The sequence below is a fragment of the Platichthys flesus genome, chromosome 10, assembly GCF_949316205.1.
Source record: "Platichthys flesus chromosome 10, fPlaFle2.1, whole genome shotgun sequence".
NCBI lineage: Eukaryota > Metazoa > Chordata > Actinopteri > Pleuronectiformes > Pleuronectidae > Platichthys > Platichthys flesus.
The window spans coordinates 16,120,254-16,132,826 of NC_084954.1; the positions used below are offsets into that span (position 1 = coordinate 16,120,254).

General features: G+C 41.8%; 1 long non-coding RNA gene across 1 annotated transcript in view; it reads left to right on the plus strand.

Moving 5' to 3' along the window:
* The window catches only part of LOC133961646 (uncharacterized), a 48,642-nt gene that overhangs the window by 16,448 nt on the left and 19,621 nt on the right, over nt 1-12,573 (plus strand). Inside the window, exon 2 of the long non-coding RNA XR_009922033.1 lies at nt 1,548-1,661. This is a non-coding gene — a long non-coding RNA (uncharacterized LOC133961646). The remainder of the gene's footprint in view (nt 1-1,547; nt 1,662-12,573) is intronic.

A 12,573-nucleotide genomic window follows, 5' to 3' on the forward strand; every position in this document is an offset into this window, starting at 1 on the left:
ATTAACCCCTGCAAAAAAAGATTCAGTTTTGGTTAGCGCACATGTTTTAACTTCCAGCACAGATGAGATTACAGTAACTGTCCTCCTCTGTGGTAATATTTCTTGGTGTGTCTATAATTTTTGACCAGTGTGAACAGGAGGTTGGTGGAGTAGGTGAAACACTGTCTGGAGCTGTCACCTACTGACAAATCCCTAGGGAGCGCAGGTAGTGATTTACACAGTGGCAGGACACCCGCAGTCTTCACCATGGTGTGTTACGACATGTAATCGCTTTGCTCCCCTCCGTGTATCGCAGCAGTTTTCCGTTTTGCACTGGTGGGTGCATAGACTGTATATAAAGATGGACGACCCGTTTCCTCCGGCTCCCACTGTCTTGAAATGAAGCCAAAATATTCTGGATTCGAACGCTGCCCTCTTTGAGCATTCGGAGTCTGACTTGTGACTTTTTAATTTGGCCCATGTCCTATCCAATAACATGGCAAAGGCAGGATTCATTAACTTTATTACAGCCAGCCATCAGGGGGCGATCAAGACGTTTTGGCTTCACTTTTGGTGAGCTGTCATGTCACCCATCTTAATGTACAGTCTGCAGGTGGGGGGTTATATGTTTGACAGTATATAGGAACCCAAGGGGATCCAGATGTGCATCTTTACAGTGAAATCCAGAGGCTGCACATATAGAGTTAACTGGAGGGGTTTTAACAGATGGTTATGTTGGACATTGTTTTATCGACCATTCTCTATCATAAATGTAACCTGCAAACGTGGTGTCTTTGAATTTTGATAAGGTGGTGGTGCTGAAATTTCCTGATAATTGCATGGCAGCTGTCATGTCCATGTGTCCATCTTTCTTATGATTTGGTTTTTATTATTACATTTTTTTAACCAAGATTAATATTCACTGTAATTTGTATTATAATTTGTCAATTAAAATCTGACAAACAGACTATTTATTGGATTTCCACCTTTTTTTATGGTCACAGACATATAATGAATAATAACAAAACAACAATCGTAATTTAGCACTGATCTAAAAAGGTTACAAAGGGCTAAACAAAACAAAGGAGAATAAAATGAATGATGTGTAGCATTGTGGTGAGCTTTGGACTTTCGCACGCATATTTTACGCTTTTGATAAAAGAGTCATGATGACGCATGAGGAAATTGAACCACCATCTTGTGGTTGTCCTCTGTCAACCACTCAAGTTGCACTCTACATTCATGTCTCTCCAGACTCATATATAATGAAAACTTGAAAGGCATTTCATTGGTATCATGTGTATTTTATCGTAGTTATTGTTTGAATTCTTGTCTCACGGCCAATCATATGAGACATGACCTTTGATCCCCAAAATCCAATCAGTCAATCCTTGAGTCCAAGGTGTTCCTGAGATGTAATTTCACTAGAATTGGACGGATGGAAGGACCACTCGTAAGTAATGGCTCCTCCCACGTCTGTCGCAGACATGGAGGCATAAAAACACCTCACTCTGTAGTTTACCACTTTACGGTGATATGTGCCTCTGACAGTCATCTCTTCTTTACAGGTCGCTCATCATAGACATCCGACTGTAAACACAGCCAGCACTCAATCTGAAGCGTCCTGCTCTGATCTGCTCACTGACTCCGTTCGGCCCAGGATGGACAGATACCAGGAGCAGGTAAAACATGTTACTGGGAGGACTGGAGGACACGTACCACAGTTTACCTTTTTTTTTCTAAACAAGGGGCAAGCACTCAGTGTTTGTAACCGTAACACACATACATAGAGAGAGAGAGAGAGAGAGAGAGAGAAAGACGGAATGCAAGTATGTTTGCTATTTTCCGTGCCCTGAGCGCTATATGGATAAAATGGTGTCAGCATGTTACTGCGAGCCCCTCAGGATCCAGAACACTTGCTGGTCTATAAACTAAAGCAGTTACTCTATGACAAAACACGGACTCTTTTCCCATCAAGAAAGATTTCTTTGAAACGTTGTAGTAATCGCAAACATGTGTGGAAAAAAATTACACTAAAACAGGGCTGGAAAACAAGAGATTTTTTTCCTACTTATCAGCAGATACCCCAATGTTGACATGGAGGAAGTAAATGCAGTAACATTTATCACTTGTGAGGATAGTTTAGAGATGACTGCACAGGTTTCTATATCACTCAGCCTGATTGTCAATTAACTTTAATATAAAGCTAAGAAATCACAACCTTGTCCAATTATCTACAGCTATACACAGTGTTGGATGCACCCGGGGACGGCTGTTCCTCAGGAAGTAAAGTGGGTCGTCCACTAACCAAAAGGTCGGTGGCTCGATCCCTGACACCTCCAGTCTGCACTCCGAAGCGTCCTTGGGCAAGACACTGCTGCACCAACAGTATATGAATGGTGTATGATAGAAAATGTGCTGGGTGAATGTGACTTGTACTGTAAAGAGTTTTGAAAATTTGGCAACATGATGAAATTGACCAAAATCATCACGGTTTTTAGGTTTTATAACTTTGGTTCATTCTGACAATATCAACCAACTAATCACAGTAAATGAAAGGTTAAATGGTATGATTGAATTTTATCGTTACTTGTTTCATCCCTAGCTTTGAGTATGTATTTAAATACAAGAACATTTTATTGCTGTGTCCTTGTTATGGGGGACAGTACTGAGCAGTGTTTTCCAGTGTGATGACTTTGACTAATCCTCCCATAACCTCTTTTATATCACTTGTTCCTTAGGTAATACTGTGACACGGCATGTTGCAGAAAGCGACGGGATTGTGATGTGTTTATTGGCAGAAATTGTACTGTCAGTCTTCTAAGTTGTTCGGCTTTGTGTTAACCTGCGCGGCCCCTCTGAGGTCAGGTGTCGCCTCGCAGTCTGGGCACAGATGAGAAAGGTGGAGAAAGGAGCGATGGTGATAAACTGAATTAAAGCCATCAGACGGTGTGAGACTGGATCGGCTGCAGAGGTGTCAGTTAGTAATCTCTGCGGCGGTCACAGTTTGCTGAAAGAACCCTTTCATGCAATTGTCACTGGAATCGACTCACATTCAAATGTGCGACATTTTCAAATAGAAAAGTGAGAATCTCGAACATAAGTCACTGTGAAATAGTCTGCGTGCGAAGCCATTACTGAAATGCATTACAGACCTCTGCACCCCCCCGAAACATACGTCATTTATTGTCAAAGCAGGGGTGATTCTCTTCACCTTATTTCCTGCCGTATCCTGGATTACAAGGCTCCCGTGTGGTTTCAAAAATCCCTGTAATACCTTTTCTATAGCAGACCTGTTAAAAAAGGTTATATCATTCCCTCGAGGCAGCAAACTTGATGCGTTCACTCCTTCTCTCTGCCTCTTTGCACTTATTCTACTTTTGACAGCGCTGTGGGGTGAATATAGCTGTAGGCAAGTTTGAACCTCATGCCACGAGGCCACACAATTACGTGGTGCTCGATAGCAGAGCCTGACTTTGACACGATCTGTGTCACCATATTGTGTGCCAGTGCCGGGTGGGAATGGAAGCCACCTCTTGGAAACCTCCCCGCAGGCACAATGCAGACGCAACGTTAGGCGATCAGCTGCTGGTGTAATGCAGTGTAGGCTGTCACGCTAGCGTAAAAAATGCTGATAAGACAGTTTTGCACCCGCATCATTTCCCATGGACTCATCTATTTTTCTATTTAGCATCATTAGCAGCCGGAGCAGTGTGCTGTTTTACTGGACGTGAGCTGACTTCTTTATTGGAGGAAATTTGACTTCATGGTGTTTGTGTGGGTTTTAGAAGGGTAACGGCGGCGGAATCGTTATTCAGTCCCTCGCCATCTGTGCTTTGAGGAAAAGGGCTTGAATGGTGCTCGCGTGATTGAGTGGCACCTGCTTGTCAGAGGGTTTCTGCACTCAGACGGCAGCACTCCACCTGCATGCCAATCAGGCTGTCAGCATAATCCCCTCCACCTACATGCACTCGTACATAAAGCCTGCTCTCCCTCCCTCTCTCTCTATCTCGCTCGCTCTCTCTCTCCCCCCCCTCCCCTACTGTTTTCTTTCACAGCAGATCCCTGCTAGTCGTCAGACGGACACACTTGCCCATCACAACATCCATTCATGCGTTGACACTTGAAAACAAGTTCTAATTAAATTTTCTCTGTGGATATCAGTGTGTTTTTGTCAGCTGGGTTGTCTTAACAAAACATGGAGGTAAACCGACACTGACGCCTTCGAATGTCTGCTCACTGGAGCATGGATGCCAGCATAGATTCACCCTCCCTCAATGTGTTGAGGGTGAGGATTTCGTTTTTCTGGTATTTACAGTGGCTGACATCTGTAGGAACACTTTCAATGAAAGGAATCGGAGGGAAAAAGAGGAGCGTTCTGTGCTATTGATTTATATACAATGCAAGATGTGAAAAGGACCTTTGCCCAAACGTATGATCATCTACCGTGCTATGTGGTGTGTGTAGGTGTACTTGCTGGAGGAGCGAGCGAGTGTGTGTGTGTGTGTGTGTAACTGTGTGATCATGCATCTGTGTGTGTCTGTGTTAGGGTGGAATAACAGAAGCTTCAAAAAGGGGTTATGAACAACTGTATCAGCAATAGGAGCTCCGCCACGCACATACAAAGCACAAGCCCATTCTCCTGAGCATCTCCTGTGATCTCTGTCTTCCCTGTCATGTCAAGACAGTAACGGGTGTCTCACCTAAGGCGAAAACACTGCATCACTGTCTCCCTCTTTAGCTCTGCGTTTATCTATTGTTGCAGCTCTCTGGGATGAATCAGGAACATTGTAGTTCTCGCTGACGTGGTCCTCCACTGTGCCAGCTTTGTAGGTATCGTATCTTTTGGCACCGCGCTTTCATCAAGGGATTAGCCACATGGTGGTGCTTGGCTTGGGCCACTTTCCCAGCAATGCACCCATGCTGGGCAGGCTGGAGGAACAGAAGGTCAGGACATGCCATAACACTTGGAAGTACTTGGCTGGCACCAGGATCAAGGCAGCGCCAGGCACCGGAGACAGTCTCAGTTGCCAATATCTGGTTCAGGTGACTCACCTGGATGTTTTTAGTGACTTTTGTGAGATTGTCTTTATCAGGGTCTCTCACAATGATCCTGCACAGTGTAAACCTGAACTGCAAATTGGATTGGATCATCTTTTGGCAGGTTGAGATTTCACGATGACTGCTAATGACCTCGTGGAATGTGACATTCACTTAAAAAAGAGACAATGACTTGAAGATTATTTTTAGGCAAAATACGCACATCCTCCTTCCTCGGTTCACACTGAGTCACCGTCTCATGTTGCTGCTTGTCCTTTTACAAATTGCAACCCTCGTCCCTCCTCCACATCCCTGCTCTCTGCAGCAGGTAGTGTGACTCAAAAACAAAAGAGCGTCAGTGTCTTGATTAAACTCTCTGAGCTCAATTTAGATCTCGGCACTGTCTGACGATGGGACGTCTTTAACGGGAAGCTGACACTATCAGTCAGACTCCTCTTGGCTTCATGCACATGTGCTCAAAGTTCAATTTAAGTGAACAGTTTTTTTTTTCTGTACATCCCTTCGTAAAGAGATTTTTTTAATACACATTTTTCCCAGTTAAAGAAATAGAGACAACTATTTACACTTATCAGCTGCTTCCTCAGGTCAGTGTGTTTGAGGTCACACAGCTCAGGTTCTGCCTCTTATGTAGTTTTTACTTTACCGCGTCTTCAAGTGTTTGCTCTTAATTGGAGTTGTTGGGTCTATTAAGAATTACTACAAGCACTCAATAACCTTGTTTTAGATTAATGCTATAGAAATAAAGATCTATAATTGTTGTTTTTATAACATAGCATTATAAAATACATTTTGTATGTCTCAACACTGTCTTATTTACCTACAGCTTGGCAGATGTTGAGTAATCTAATATTGACGAATAGGCAATTATAACTGCTTGATAATCAGGAGATAAAGCCACGATAATCTGACAAAAGAAAGATAGCATCTCTCTGAATGGATAAAGTTGATGATGCAGCAAAGATTCAGTAGATTCTGACTTACTGACACATACATTTTCAATTCAGCATCAACAGGAAACAGCGTATGTGAGCTCAACACAGTATTTGTCTCATGTACAGTGGAGTGTTACTACTGTGGTAAGAAATGAGCCAGATTGTGGGGATTCTATTGAGACAAATGATGACTATCCAATCTTTGAACACTTGATTCATCTTTGATTTGATTAGTAATTAAATTGCATTTCACTTTTGATAATCCATGATTTTTTAAATCTCAATATTCTCTGGCTCTAGCTTCATGTGATTAATTGCTGGTTTCTTCTGTCTTTTGCGTCACTAAAAATGATTTGTATATTTCCAGGGTTAAATAAAGAACATGACCAATATTGGTTTTAAGAGGTAAAGCATTTCACCAACTGATATATTGGGCAAGAAGATTTCAATGTAAATTTTCCACAGACATTTAAGAAAGAGCACAGCTGATATTCTGGTATCATGCCCTTTTTAAATAAATAAAAAGCCTGCTAACTATCCTTTGTGTTCAAAGGGTCACCAGATTTGTGTCTTAATTGCCTCCAGTGAGAAACAGGATGCTTGTGGGGCATTAGACTAATAGTTCCCTGAGCATGGTGAAGGCAAAACACCACCTGGCAAATGTCACAGCCAAGTCAAGTGACAGAGGGGAGGCTCTTGTTTACACTGAATCAGCTGTAATTGTGTGTGATTGAGGTATTACAGACTAATTGTGTCTGCAGTCATGGATCCATTCTGTGCGAACTCGAGCAGTACTCCAGAGGAGCACTTAAGCAAAGCACGATATTTTTTCATTATTTTCTCAATTGCTTGTTTGTTCCTGGAATTAGAACCTGACTGTCAAGAAGAGGAAGTACATTTAAATCGCATTCAGAAATCCGACTAATCACACCAGGACTGGAGTTGTCCAGCCAGGCAGGATTTTTTTTTTTTCTCCTCCCCCATTTCATGTGTGTAGCCGGTCAATAAACAATCTGCATAACTTTAGCGCATCAATATTTAATGTGCCAGCTAAAGGTCTCCTCTCCTACAGGTCGCAGCCAGTCTGGGTTTGATGTTTACTACTTTGAAATTTGCCACAGACGCAAACAGTCCCAAGGGGGTTACACTGCTGTGCGTGTTTCTGTGGATGCATGAATAAAGAGGTGCGTTTACGTGTTTAATATTGTTATTGTACTTTTGCAAGTCCTTGTGTGTCTGTGGGTGTTTCCACACATCAGAGAGAGGGGCCTCAAAGCCCTCCCAAGCCAGCAGGAACGATCTGCTCCCCCAAATTGCTTACAGCCGGTCTATCAGTGTGGAGGGGGCGGGAAATATGCGGGGGAATTTTTAACGACGAAAACAAATGAGCCAACACAGGCACACAATTAGGGGGAAGTCATGGCTATGTGTCGTCTTTAGATGAGCAACATGATGGCCTCTTTAGCCCTGGCGGGGGTAAAGCCCTGCCCCAGGAGAAGGCTCATTAGGGCAGAGGAGGGGCGGAGAGGAGGGGCTGCTGACACTCAAAAACAGGGGGCGTGGAGCAAGGGGGCCGCTGCCACTCAGAGAGAAGAGGGGCTCGACTGAAGTCCTTTCACAACAAGGGTCATTTTGATTCTTCCGGGGACATTAGCTCACGCTGCGACTTGCTGCTGGTTAATCGTTGTGTCACACAAAGGACGGCTGCCATAAGGGCTGCGTTCCGCTCCTCTGTGGGGCAGTGAAATGTGTTCACTGTTGAAACTCACATCCTACAGAAATTCACTTTGACTGATAGTGACGGAATAAATGACTACACAGATTGTGTGACCACAACCGTGTCATAAAGATGAAACTCCAGGGATTTAGATTTCAGCTCATGATGAAAACAAATTATAACCAATTGAGATTATTATATTATTTAAACGAAAGTGATTGTTATATCTTCGTCAATCTGACAATGATGAACCAACCTCAGCGGTTAATGAGTTATAATGCAGACGTGTGGTTCACTGACTAGGTCTTAACACACTGATCTTATCATCAGATGATGCATCTCATGAATCATGATCTGTCTGTCACAACATGCATGTGTGAACTTCACAATGCAAACTCAGCAGGATTCAACAGATAACGGAGAAACACGAGCAGCGCCTGCACATATAGACTCTTTATCTGATTGTGCTGCTGTTACTGTACGGATCAACTGAATGTGATCTCCATCACAAAAGCCTTTGTTCGGTGGGCGCAGCAGCTTCTGGTCCCACTCTGGGGCTGCACATGAAGCGCACTCCTGGGTCTTTAAAAGCTGGAAGAGTGCCACCAGATGGTTAAGAGCAGAAGTGAAGATGTCATTTTCCACCCTGCCTCTTCTTAAATGATTCATTACAATCTGCTTCATCTCGTTCTACTGTTCATAGAAGAAACAAAACTGGTCCTGCAGTGCATCCACATTATTTAAATTAGAAAACTGCAGTTGATCCCTGAAAAAAATCATTTAAATTTAAACAAAGATTCTTTTAATAAAATTAATTTAGCAAAACCCATCACACCTTAATACAGGAGCATAGTCAGATATTTCCTCTATAAACAACATGTCCCTGATTTCCCCCCATGCCGCAGCAACGATTAGTCAAACTTTCCTCTTTGAAATCAACCCCCATGCTTTGTTTCCCTGTTGATCAAAGCAACTAAACCCAGACTGATTTGTTTTCTGTCTCTTGTTGATTTACCACTGCGCTGCCGCATTCAACAGAATTTGCATACTGGGTATTAGCTTTGAAACAGAGCGGGCTCCGAGCAGACGAGGGCATACAGCTTTATTTAAGCAGCTAATTGGGAATCAAGTAAGCATCGCTAATCTGTTTCACAGCAAATTCTATTTTCTCAGCTAATTAATATTATCAGTTCGGCAAAGTTAAAATCCAAACAACAGCAGACACTGGTGAGTTTGCTGCGAAGTCAGACTAATGAAAGTTTAGCACCGAAATAATCACACCACCCAGTAACAATAACAACTGCATGGAAAATCAATTCAATGGCTATTCTCTTTTATTTTTTAAGCTTAGGTCATTTGAAACTTGAGTTTCAAAAGTAATTTCCAGACTTCCACATCTCTCACAAAGATTCTCTTAATATGCACTGCAGGGATTTGTGTGAGGGGAAATTTATTCCGTTCGACTCCAGCACCTCCTGCAGCCTCTGTAACCTGTATAGTCATTAGGACCATATTAGGGAGCCATGAAAGAGAAGTGATACTAACTGACGCGTCACAAAATGCTCCTTCTGACGGACGATATATCTTCTGTGATTCAAAGCTTGCATTTGCACAGCATTTAATGAACTCGGATCTCTGAAGCTAATTCAAGGCTTTTCTTTATTCCCCTCCTGGCTTTCCACAGGTTAATGTTGAATGCATTTAACAGCATGGATGTGAAAGATGGTCTCAAAGGAATGAGTCACAGCCAGAATCTGTTGTCATTCACCCACTCGCGTCTTTCATAAGCTATTATCAGACATGAACTCAGGCGAATGTTGGGTCCTCGAGTTTGCCTTCCACATGTGAAGAACAGAGCGGGAGATTGTCCGCGACTGATGTCTCCTTTTAACTGCTCTATGGTCTTCTTTTGCCATTTTGCCTGTTCTTTTCAAGGACACGTATTCCACTTTCGCACGCGGTTCATGACCTTGGACAAACTGCCCCCCCCCCCCTCTATCAATCACCAGCTAAACCAAGAACAGGAGAAAATGATGCTGCTAACCACATTATCACAGCAGTTGTTCACATCTCATTGATTTGACAAAGGCCATCGCTCAGCAGCGTCACTCACATAGTTCAGTGCTCTGTTATGGGAGGGATGGGTAATCGCAGAAAATCAGATACTACACTGGTCTTAGTGGTAGGGTTCAAAACGTTATCATTTTTTTATCCCTTGTAAATGAGGTGCAGAATTATTTAAAAAATATCTAAATCAGAAACACTGTACTAAATATGCAATCTAATCTGACGATGGATAAATGTCTAAGATTTTTACACTGTTATGAACTGGAGTCTTAGATAAAGCTATACCAAGAAAACATTTAATTAAATTAAAAACAAACAGCCTTGAATCAACACTCAAAAAACTGTTCATTACCCTCAGTCGAATGTATTACACGCTTATGTTATGTTTTAATAATTTGGTCCAACCCCTGCATTGGACAGTTACATCAACAATCGAATTCTAGTAATTGATTGTGTGTTTCTAAATGTGCATGAAGTTAGATCAACCACTCATCATTAGGAGTAATTTGTTCTTGTCAAATACAAAACCAACAGATGATTCAAGACAAAATAACAAGATAATGGTCCAAATACTTGTGGACATTGGGTTTTGTGAAGCTTCAGAGACCAGAGATGTGTCCTAAACTTCCCATAATGCAGCTGGATTCCTTTCTCTTCCTGCACAGTACATGTATCATATGTCTGTTTCCAAGGCAGTATGAAAATATTTGAGACATTTAATGCTTATATTCTCCCACAAGGCAGTGCTCCGAGTGAATGGAGGATTTTGTGGACGATGTTGATAAAGCTCCACTAACACCTCCAAAAACACATCAATCTGTCCAATAGCTATACAGCTATTCCTTTTGATGGTCGCGGGGGGGGGGAAGTTATCTATTTTAAAGGTAATATAGAGCATATCGATATATAGTTATGTATTATAGTGAATAATGTATGTAGAGTTTGTATAGAATTGGAACCTGTGGCACATTTTCTAAAGGAAGGAAACTCCCACTGCCTGTTTTTAATGTTTTTATAAATTGTTTAACGATAACTGATCAGCCCCCCCACCCCCGTGCCCCATCTTTGACATTAAGGCCACAGAGCACTCAGTTTTCCAGCGGACACTCCTTTCCCCTGCGGAATGCAGATGTCACACTATTCATCATCTTCTATTGAGAGGCGATGAGGAAATGGATTCACCTACGAGGGGTCTCCAGCGGTCGCTCCCCAGACTGCCCTCCCGCCCCTCTGTCCCCTCTGTGGCCTCCCAAGGGAGGTTTCAATTAAACAGTCTGAATGTTCGGGACATTTTAATCCCCCCCGCCTCCACCACGTTTATCTCTGTACCCACACTCTGGAGCCCAGACAGTGGAAGAGTGCATCCATGGATAACACTGTCTCTCTTCAATTTGTGTGCTCCTCCTCAGTATGGAGATTAGAGGCGCAGTGTATGGCAGTGTGCCTATTCAGGTGTCATCCGTGTGATGGTTTGACACCACTGTCACTGTTCAGGCTGGTGACGGAGGCTGAACCATAAGTTTCACCTTGTTAAAAAAGAAAAAGCATGACTCTCCCCATGTTATTGATGATTTCTTTAAACCCTCCGCTTGGCTTGGACAAATACTGGAAAACCATCTCCATGTCAAGGTAGAATAACAATAACTGGGTTTCTGCCATAATGTAGCACAATATTTTAACACATTTGAGAATCTGTTAGAAGAAATGCTAATTCATTTTTAATTTTCACCCAGTACTCTAATCCGACTATTAGGAGTTTTTGGTGAGAGACGTGTGTTGTTGATTTTGCAGCTTGGGTGCCAATAAACCAATAAAGAATAAGAGAGCGTGACGAGATTGACTAATTATATGAGCACTTTAAAAAAAAAAAATTTGGCATTTGTTTCTGTTGTGTTAATTTGAGGAACATTAGCCTTTGCCTCACACAAGCAAATCTATTTTTCAATGCTGCTATTTTTCCATCTCTCCACTCGATTACATGCCTCATGTACGTAATGAGTCTGGTCATACTTGCATCCTTTTTTTTTTTACATTTAGCTTTTTTCTTATTGTTCTATTTTGAATGTGCATAAAAACCTTTTGTTACATTGGTGCCAGTTGCTTATTCAACCTATTTTTATAAATATTGTAGTATAAATCCTGGATTATTTGCTTGTTTCTAACCGCTGTATTGTTAAATCTTGGGCTAGTTGGGCAGTACGTTTGGATGGTGTGTATATTGCACATGAATTATCCCTAGATATTTGTGATTATTGTACTTTGGGTTGCCTTGTAAGAACTGGCTATCGGGCAACAGATGAAATACAGCTAACTCTGGCTCATTTACAGTATTTTGTCCTTGTAACGAGCACTGTCATCAAATAAATAAAATGCATTAAAAAAAATCATCTTTAATGGGACATTTAATATGCAGCTCCAATTTACACACACTGTCTCATGCAGAAATGCAACCGTTGCACTTGCAAATCATACAGAACGAAACAATTTCAAAAGAAAAGGATAAAAGAAACAAAGTAGAAGCAAAAAAAACAACTAACGAATAAAAGACATTTGATAAAAGTACATTTTCAGTTATAAAAGTACATTCAGTGATATCATTTATTCAAATATGGAAAAAATGCAGAACCCTCCCCCTTTTGACCTCATTAATATGTACGGAGCATTAGCATAAAGCTGTGGCAGGGTAAAGCAGCGGTGAATTCAACTTGTCAGTGTAAAGAGTTCATATAGTAAATGTGTATTTCTTTAATTTACTGCTCTGGAAAAAAGTCTGTGTCCATTCTACTTTAGTGCATCTGTTACAGAGGCAATAACAAG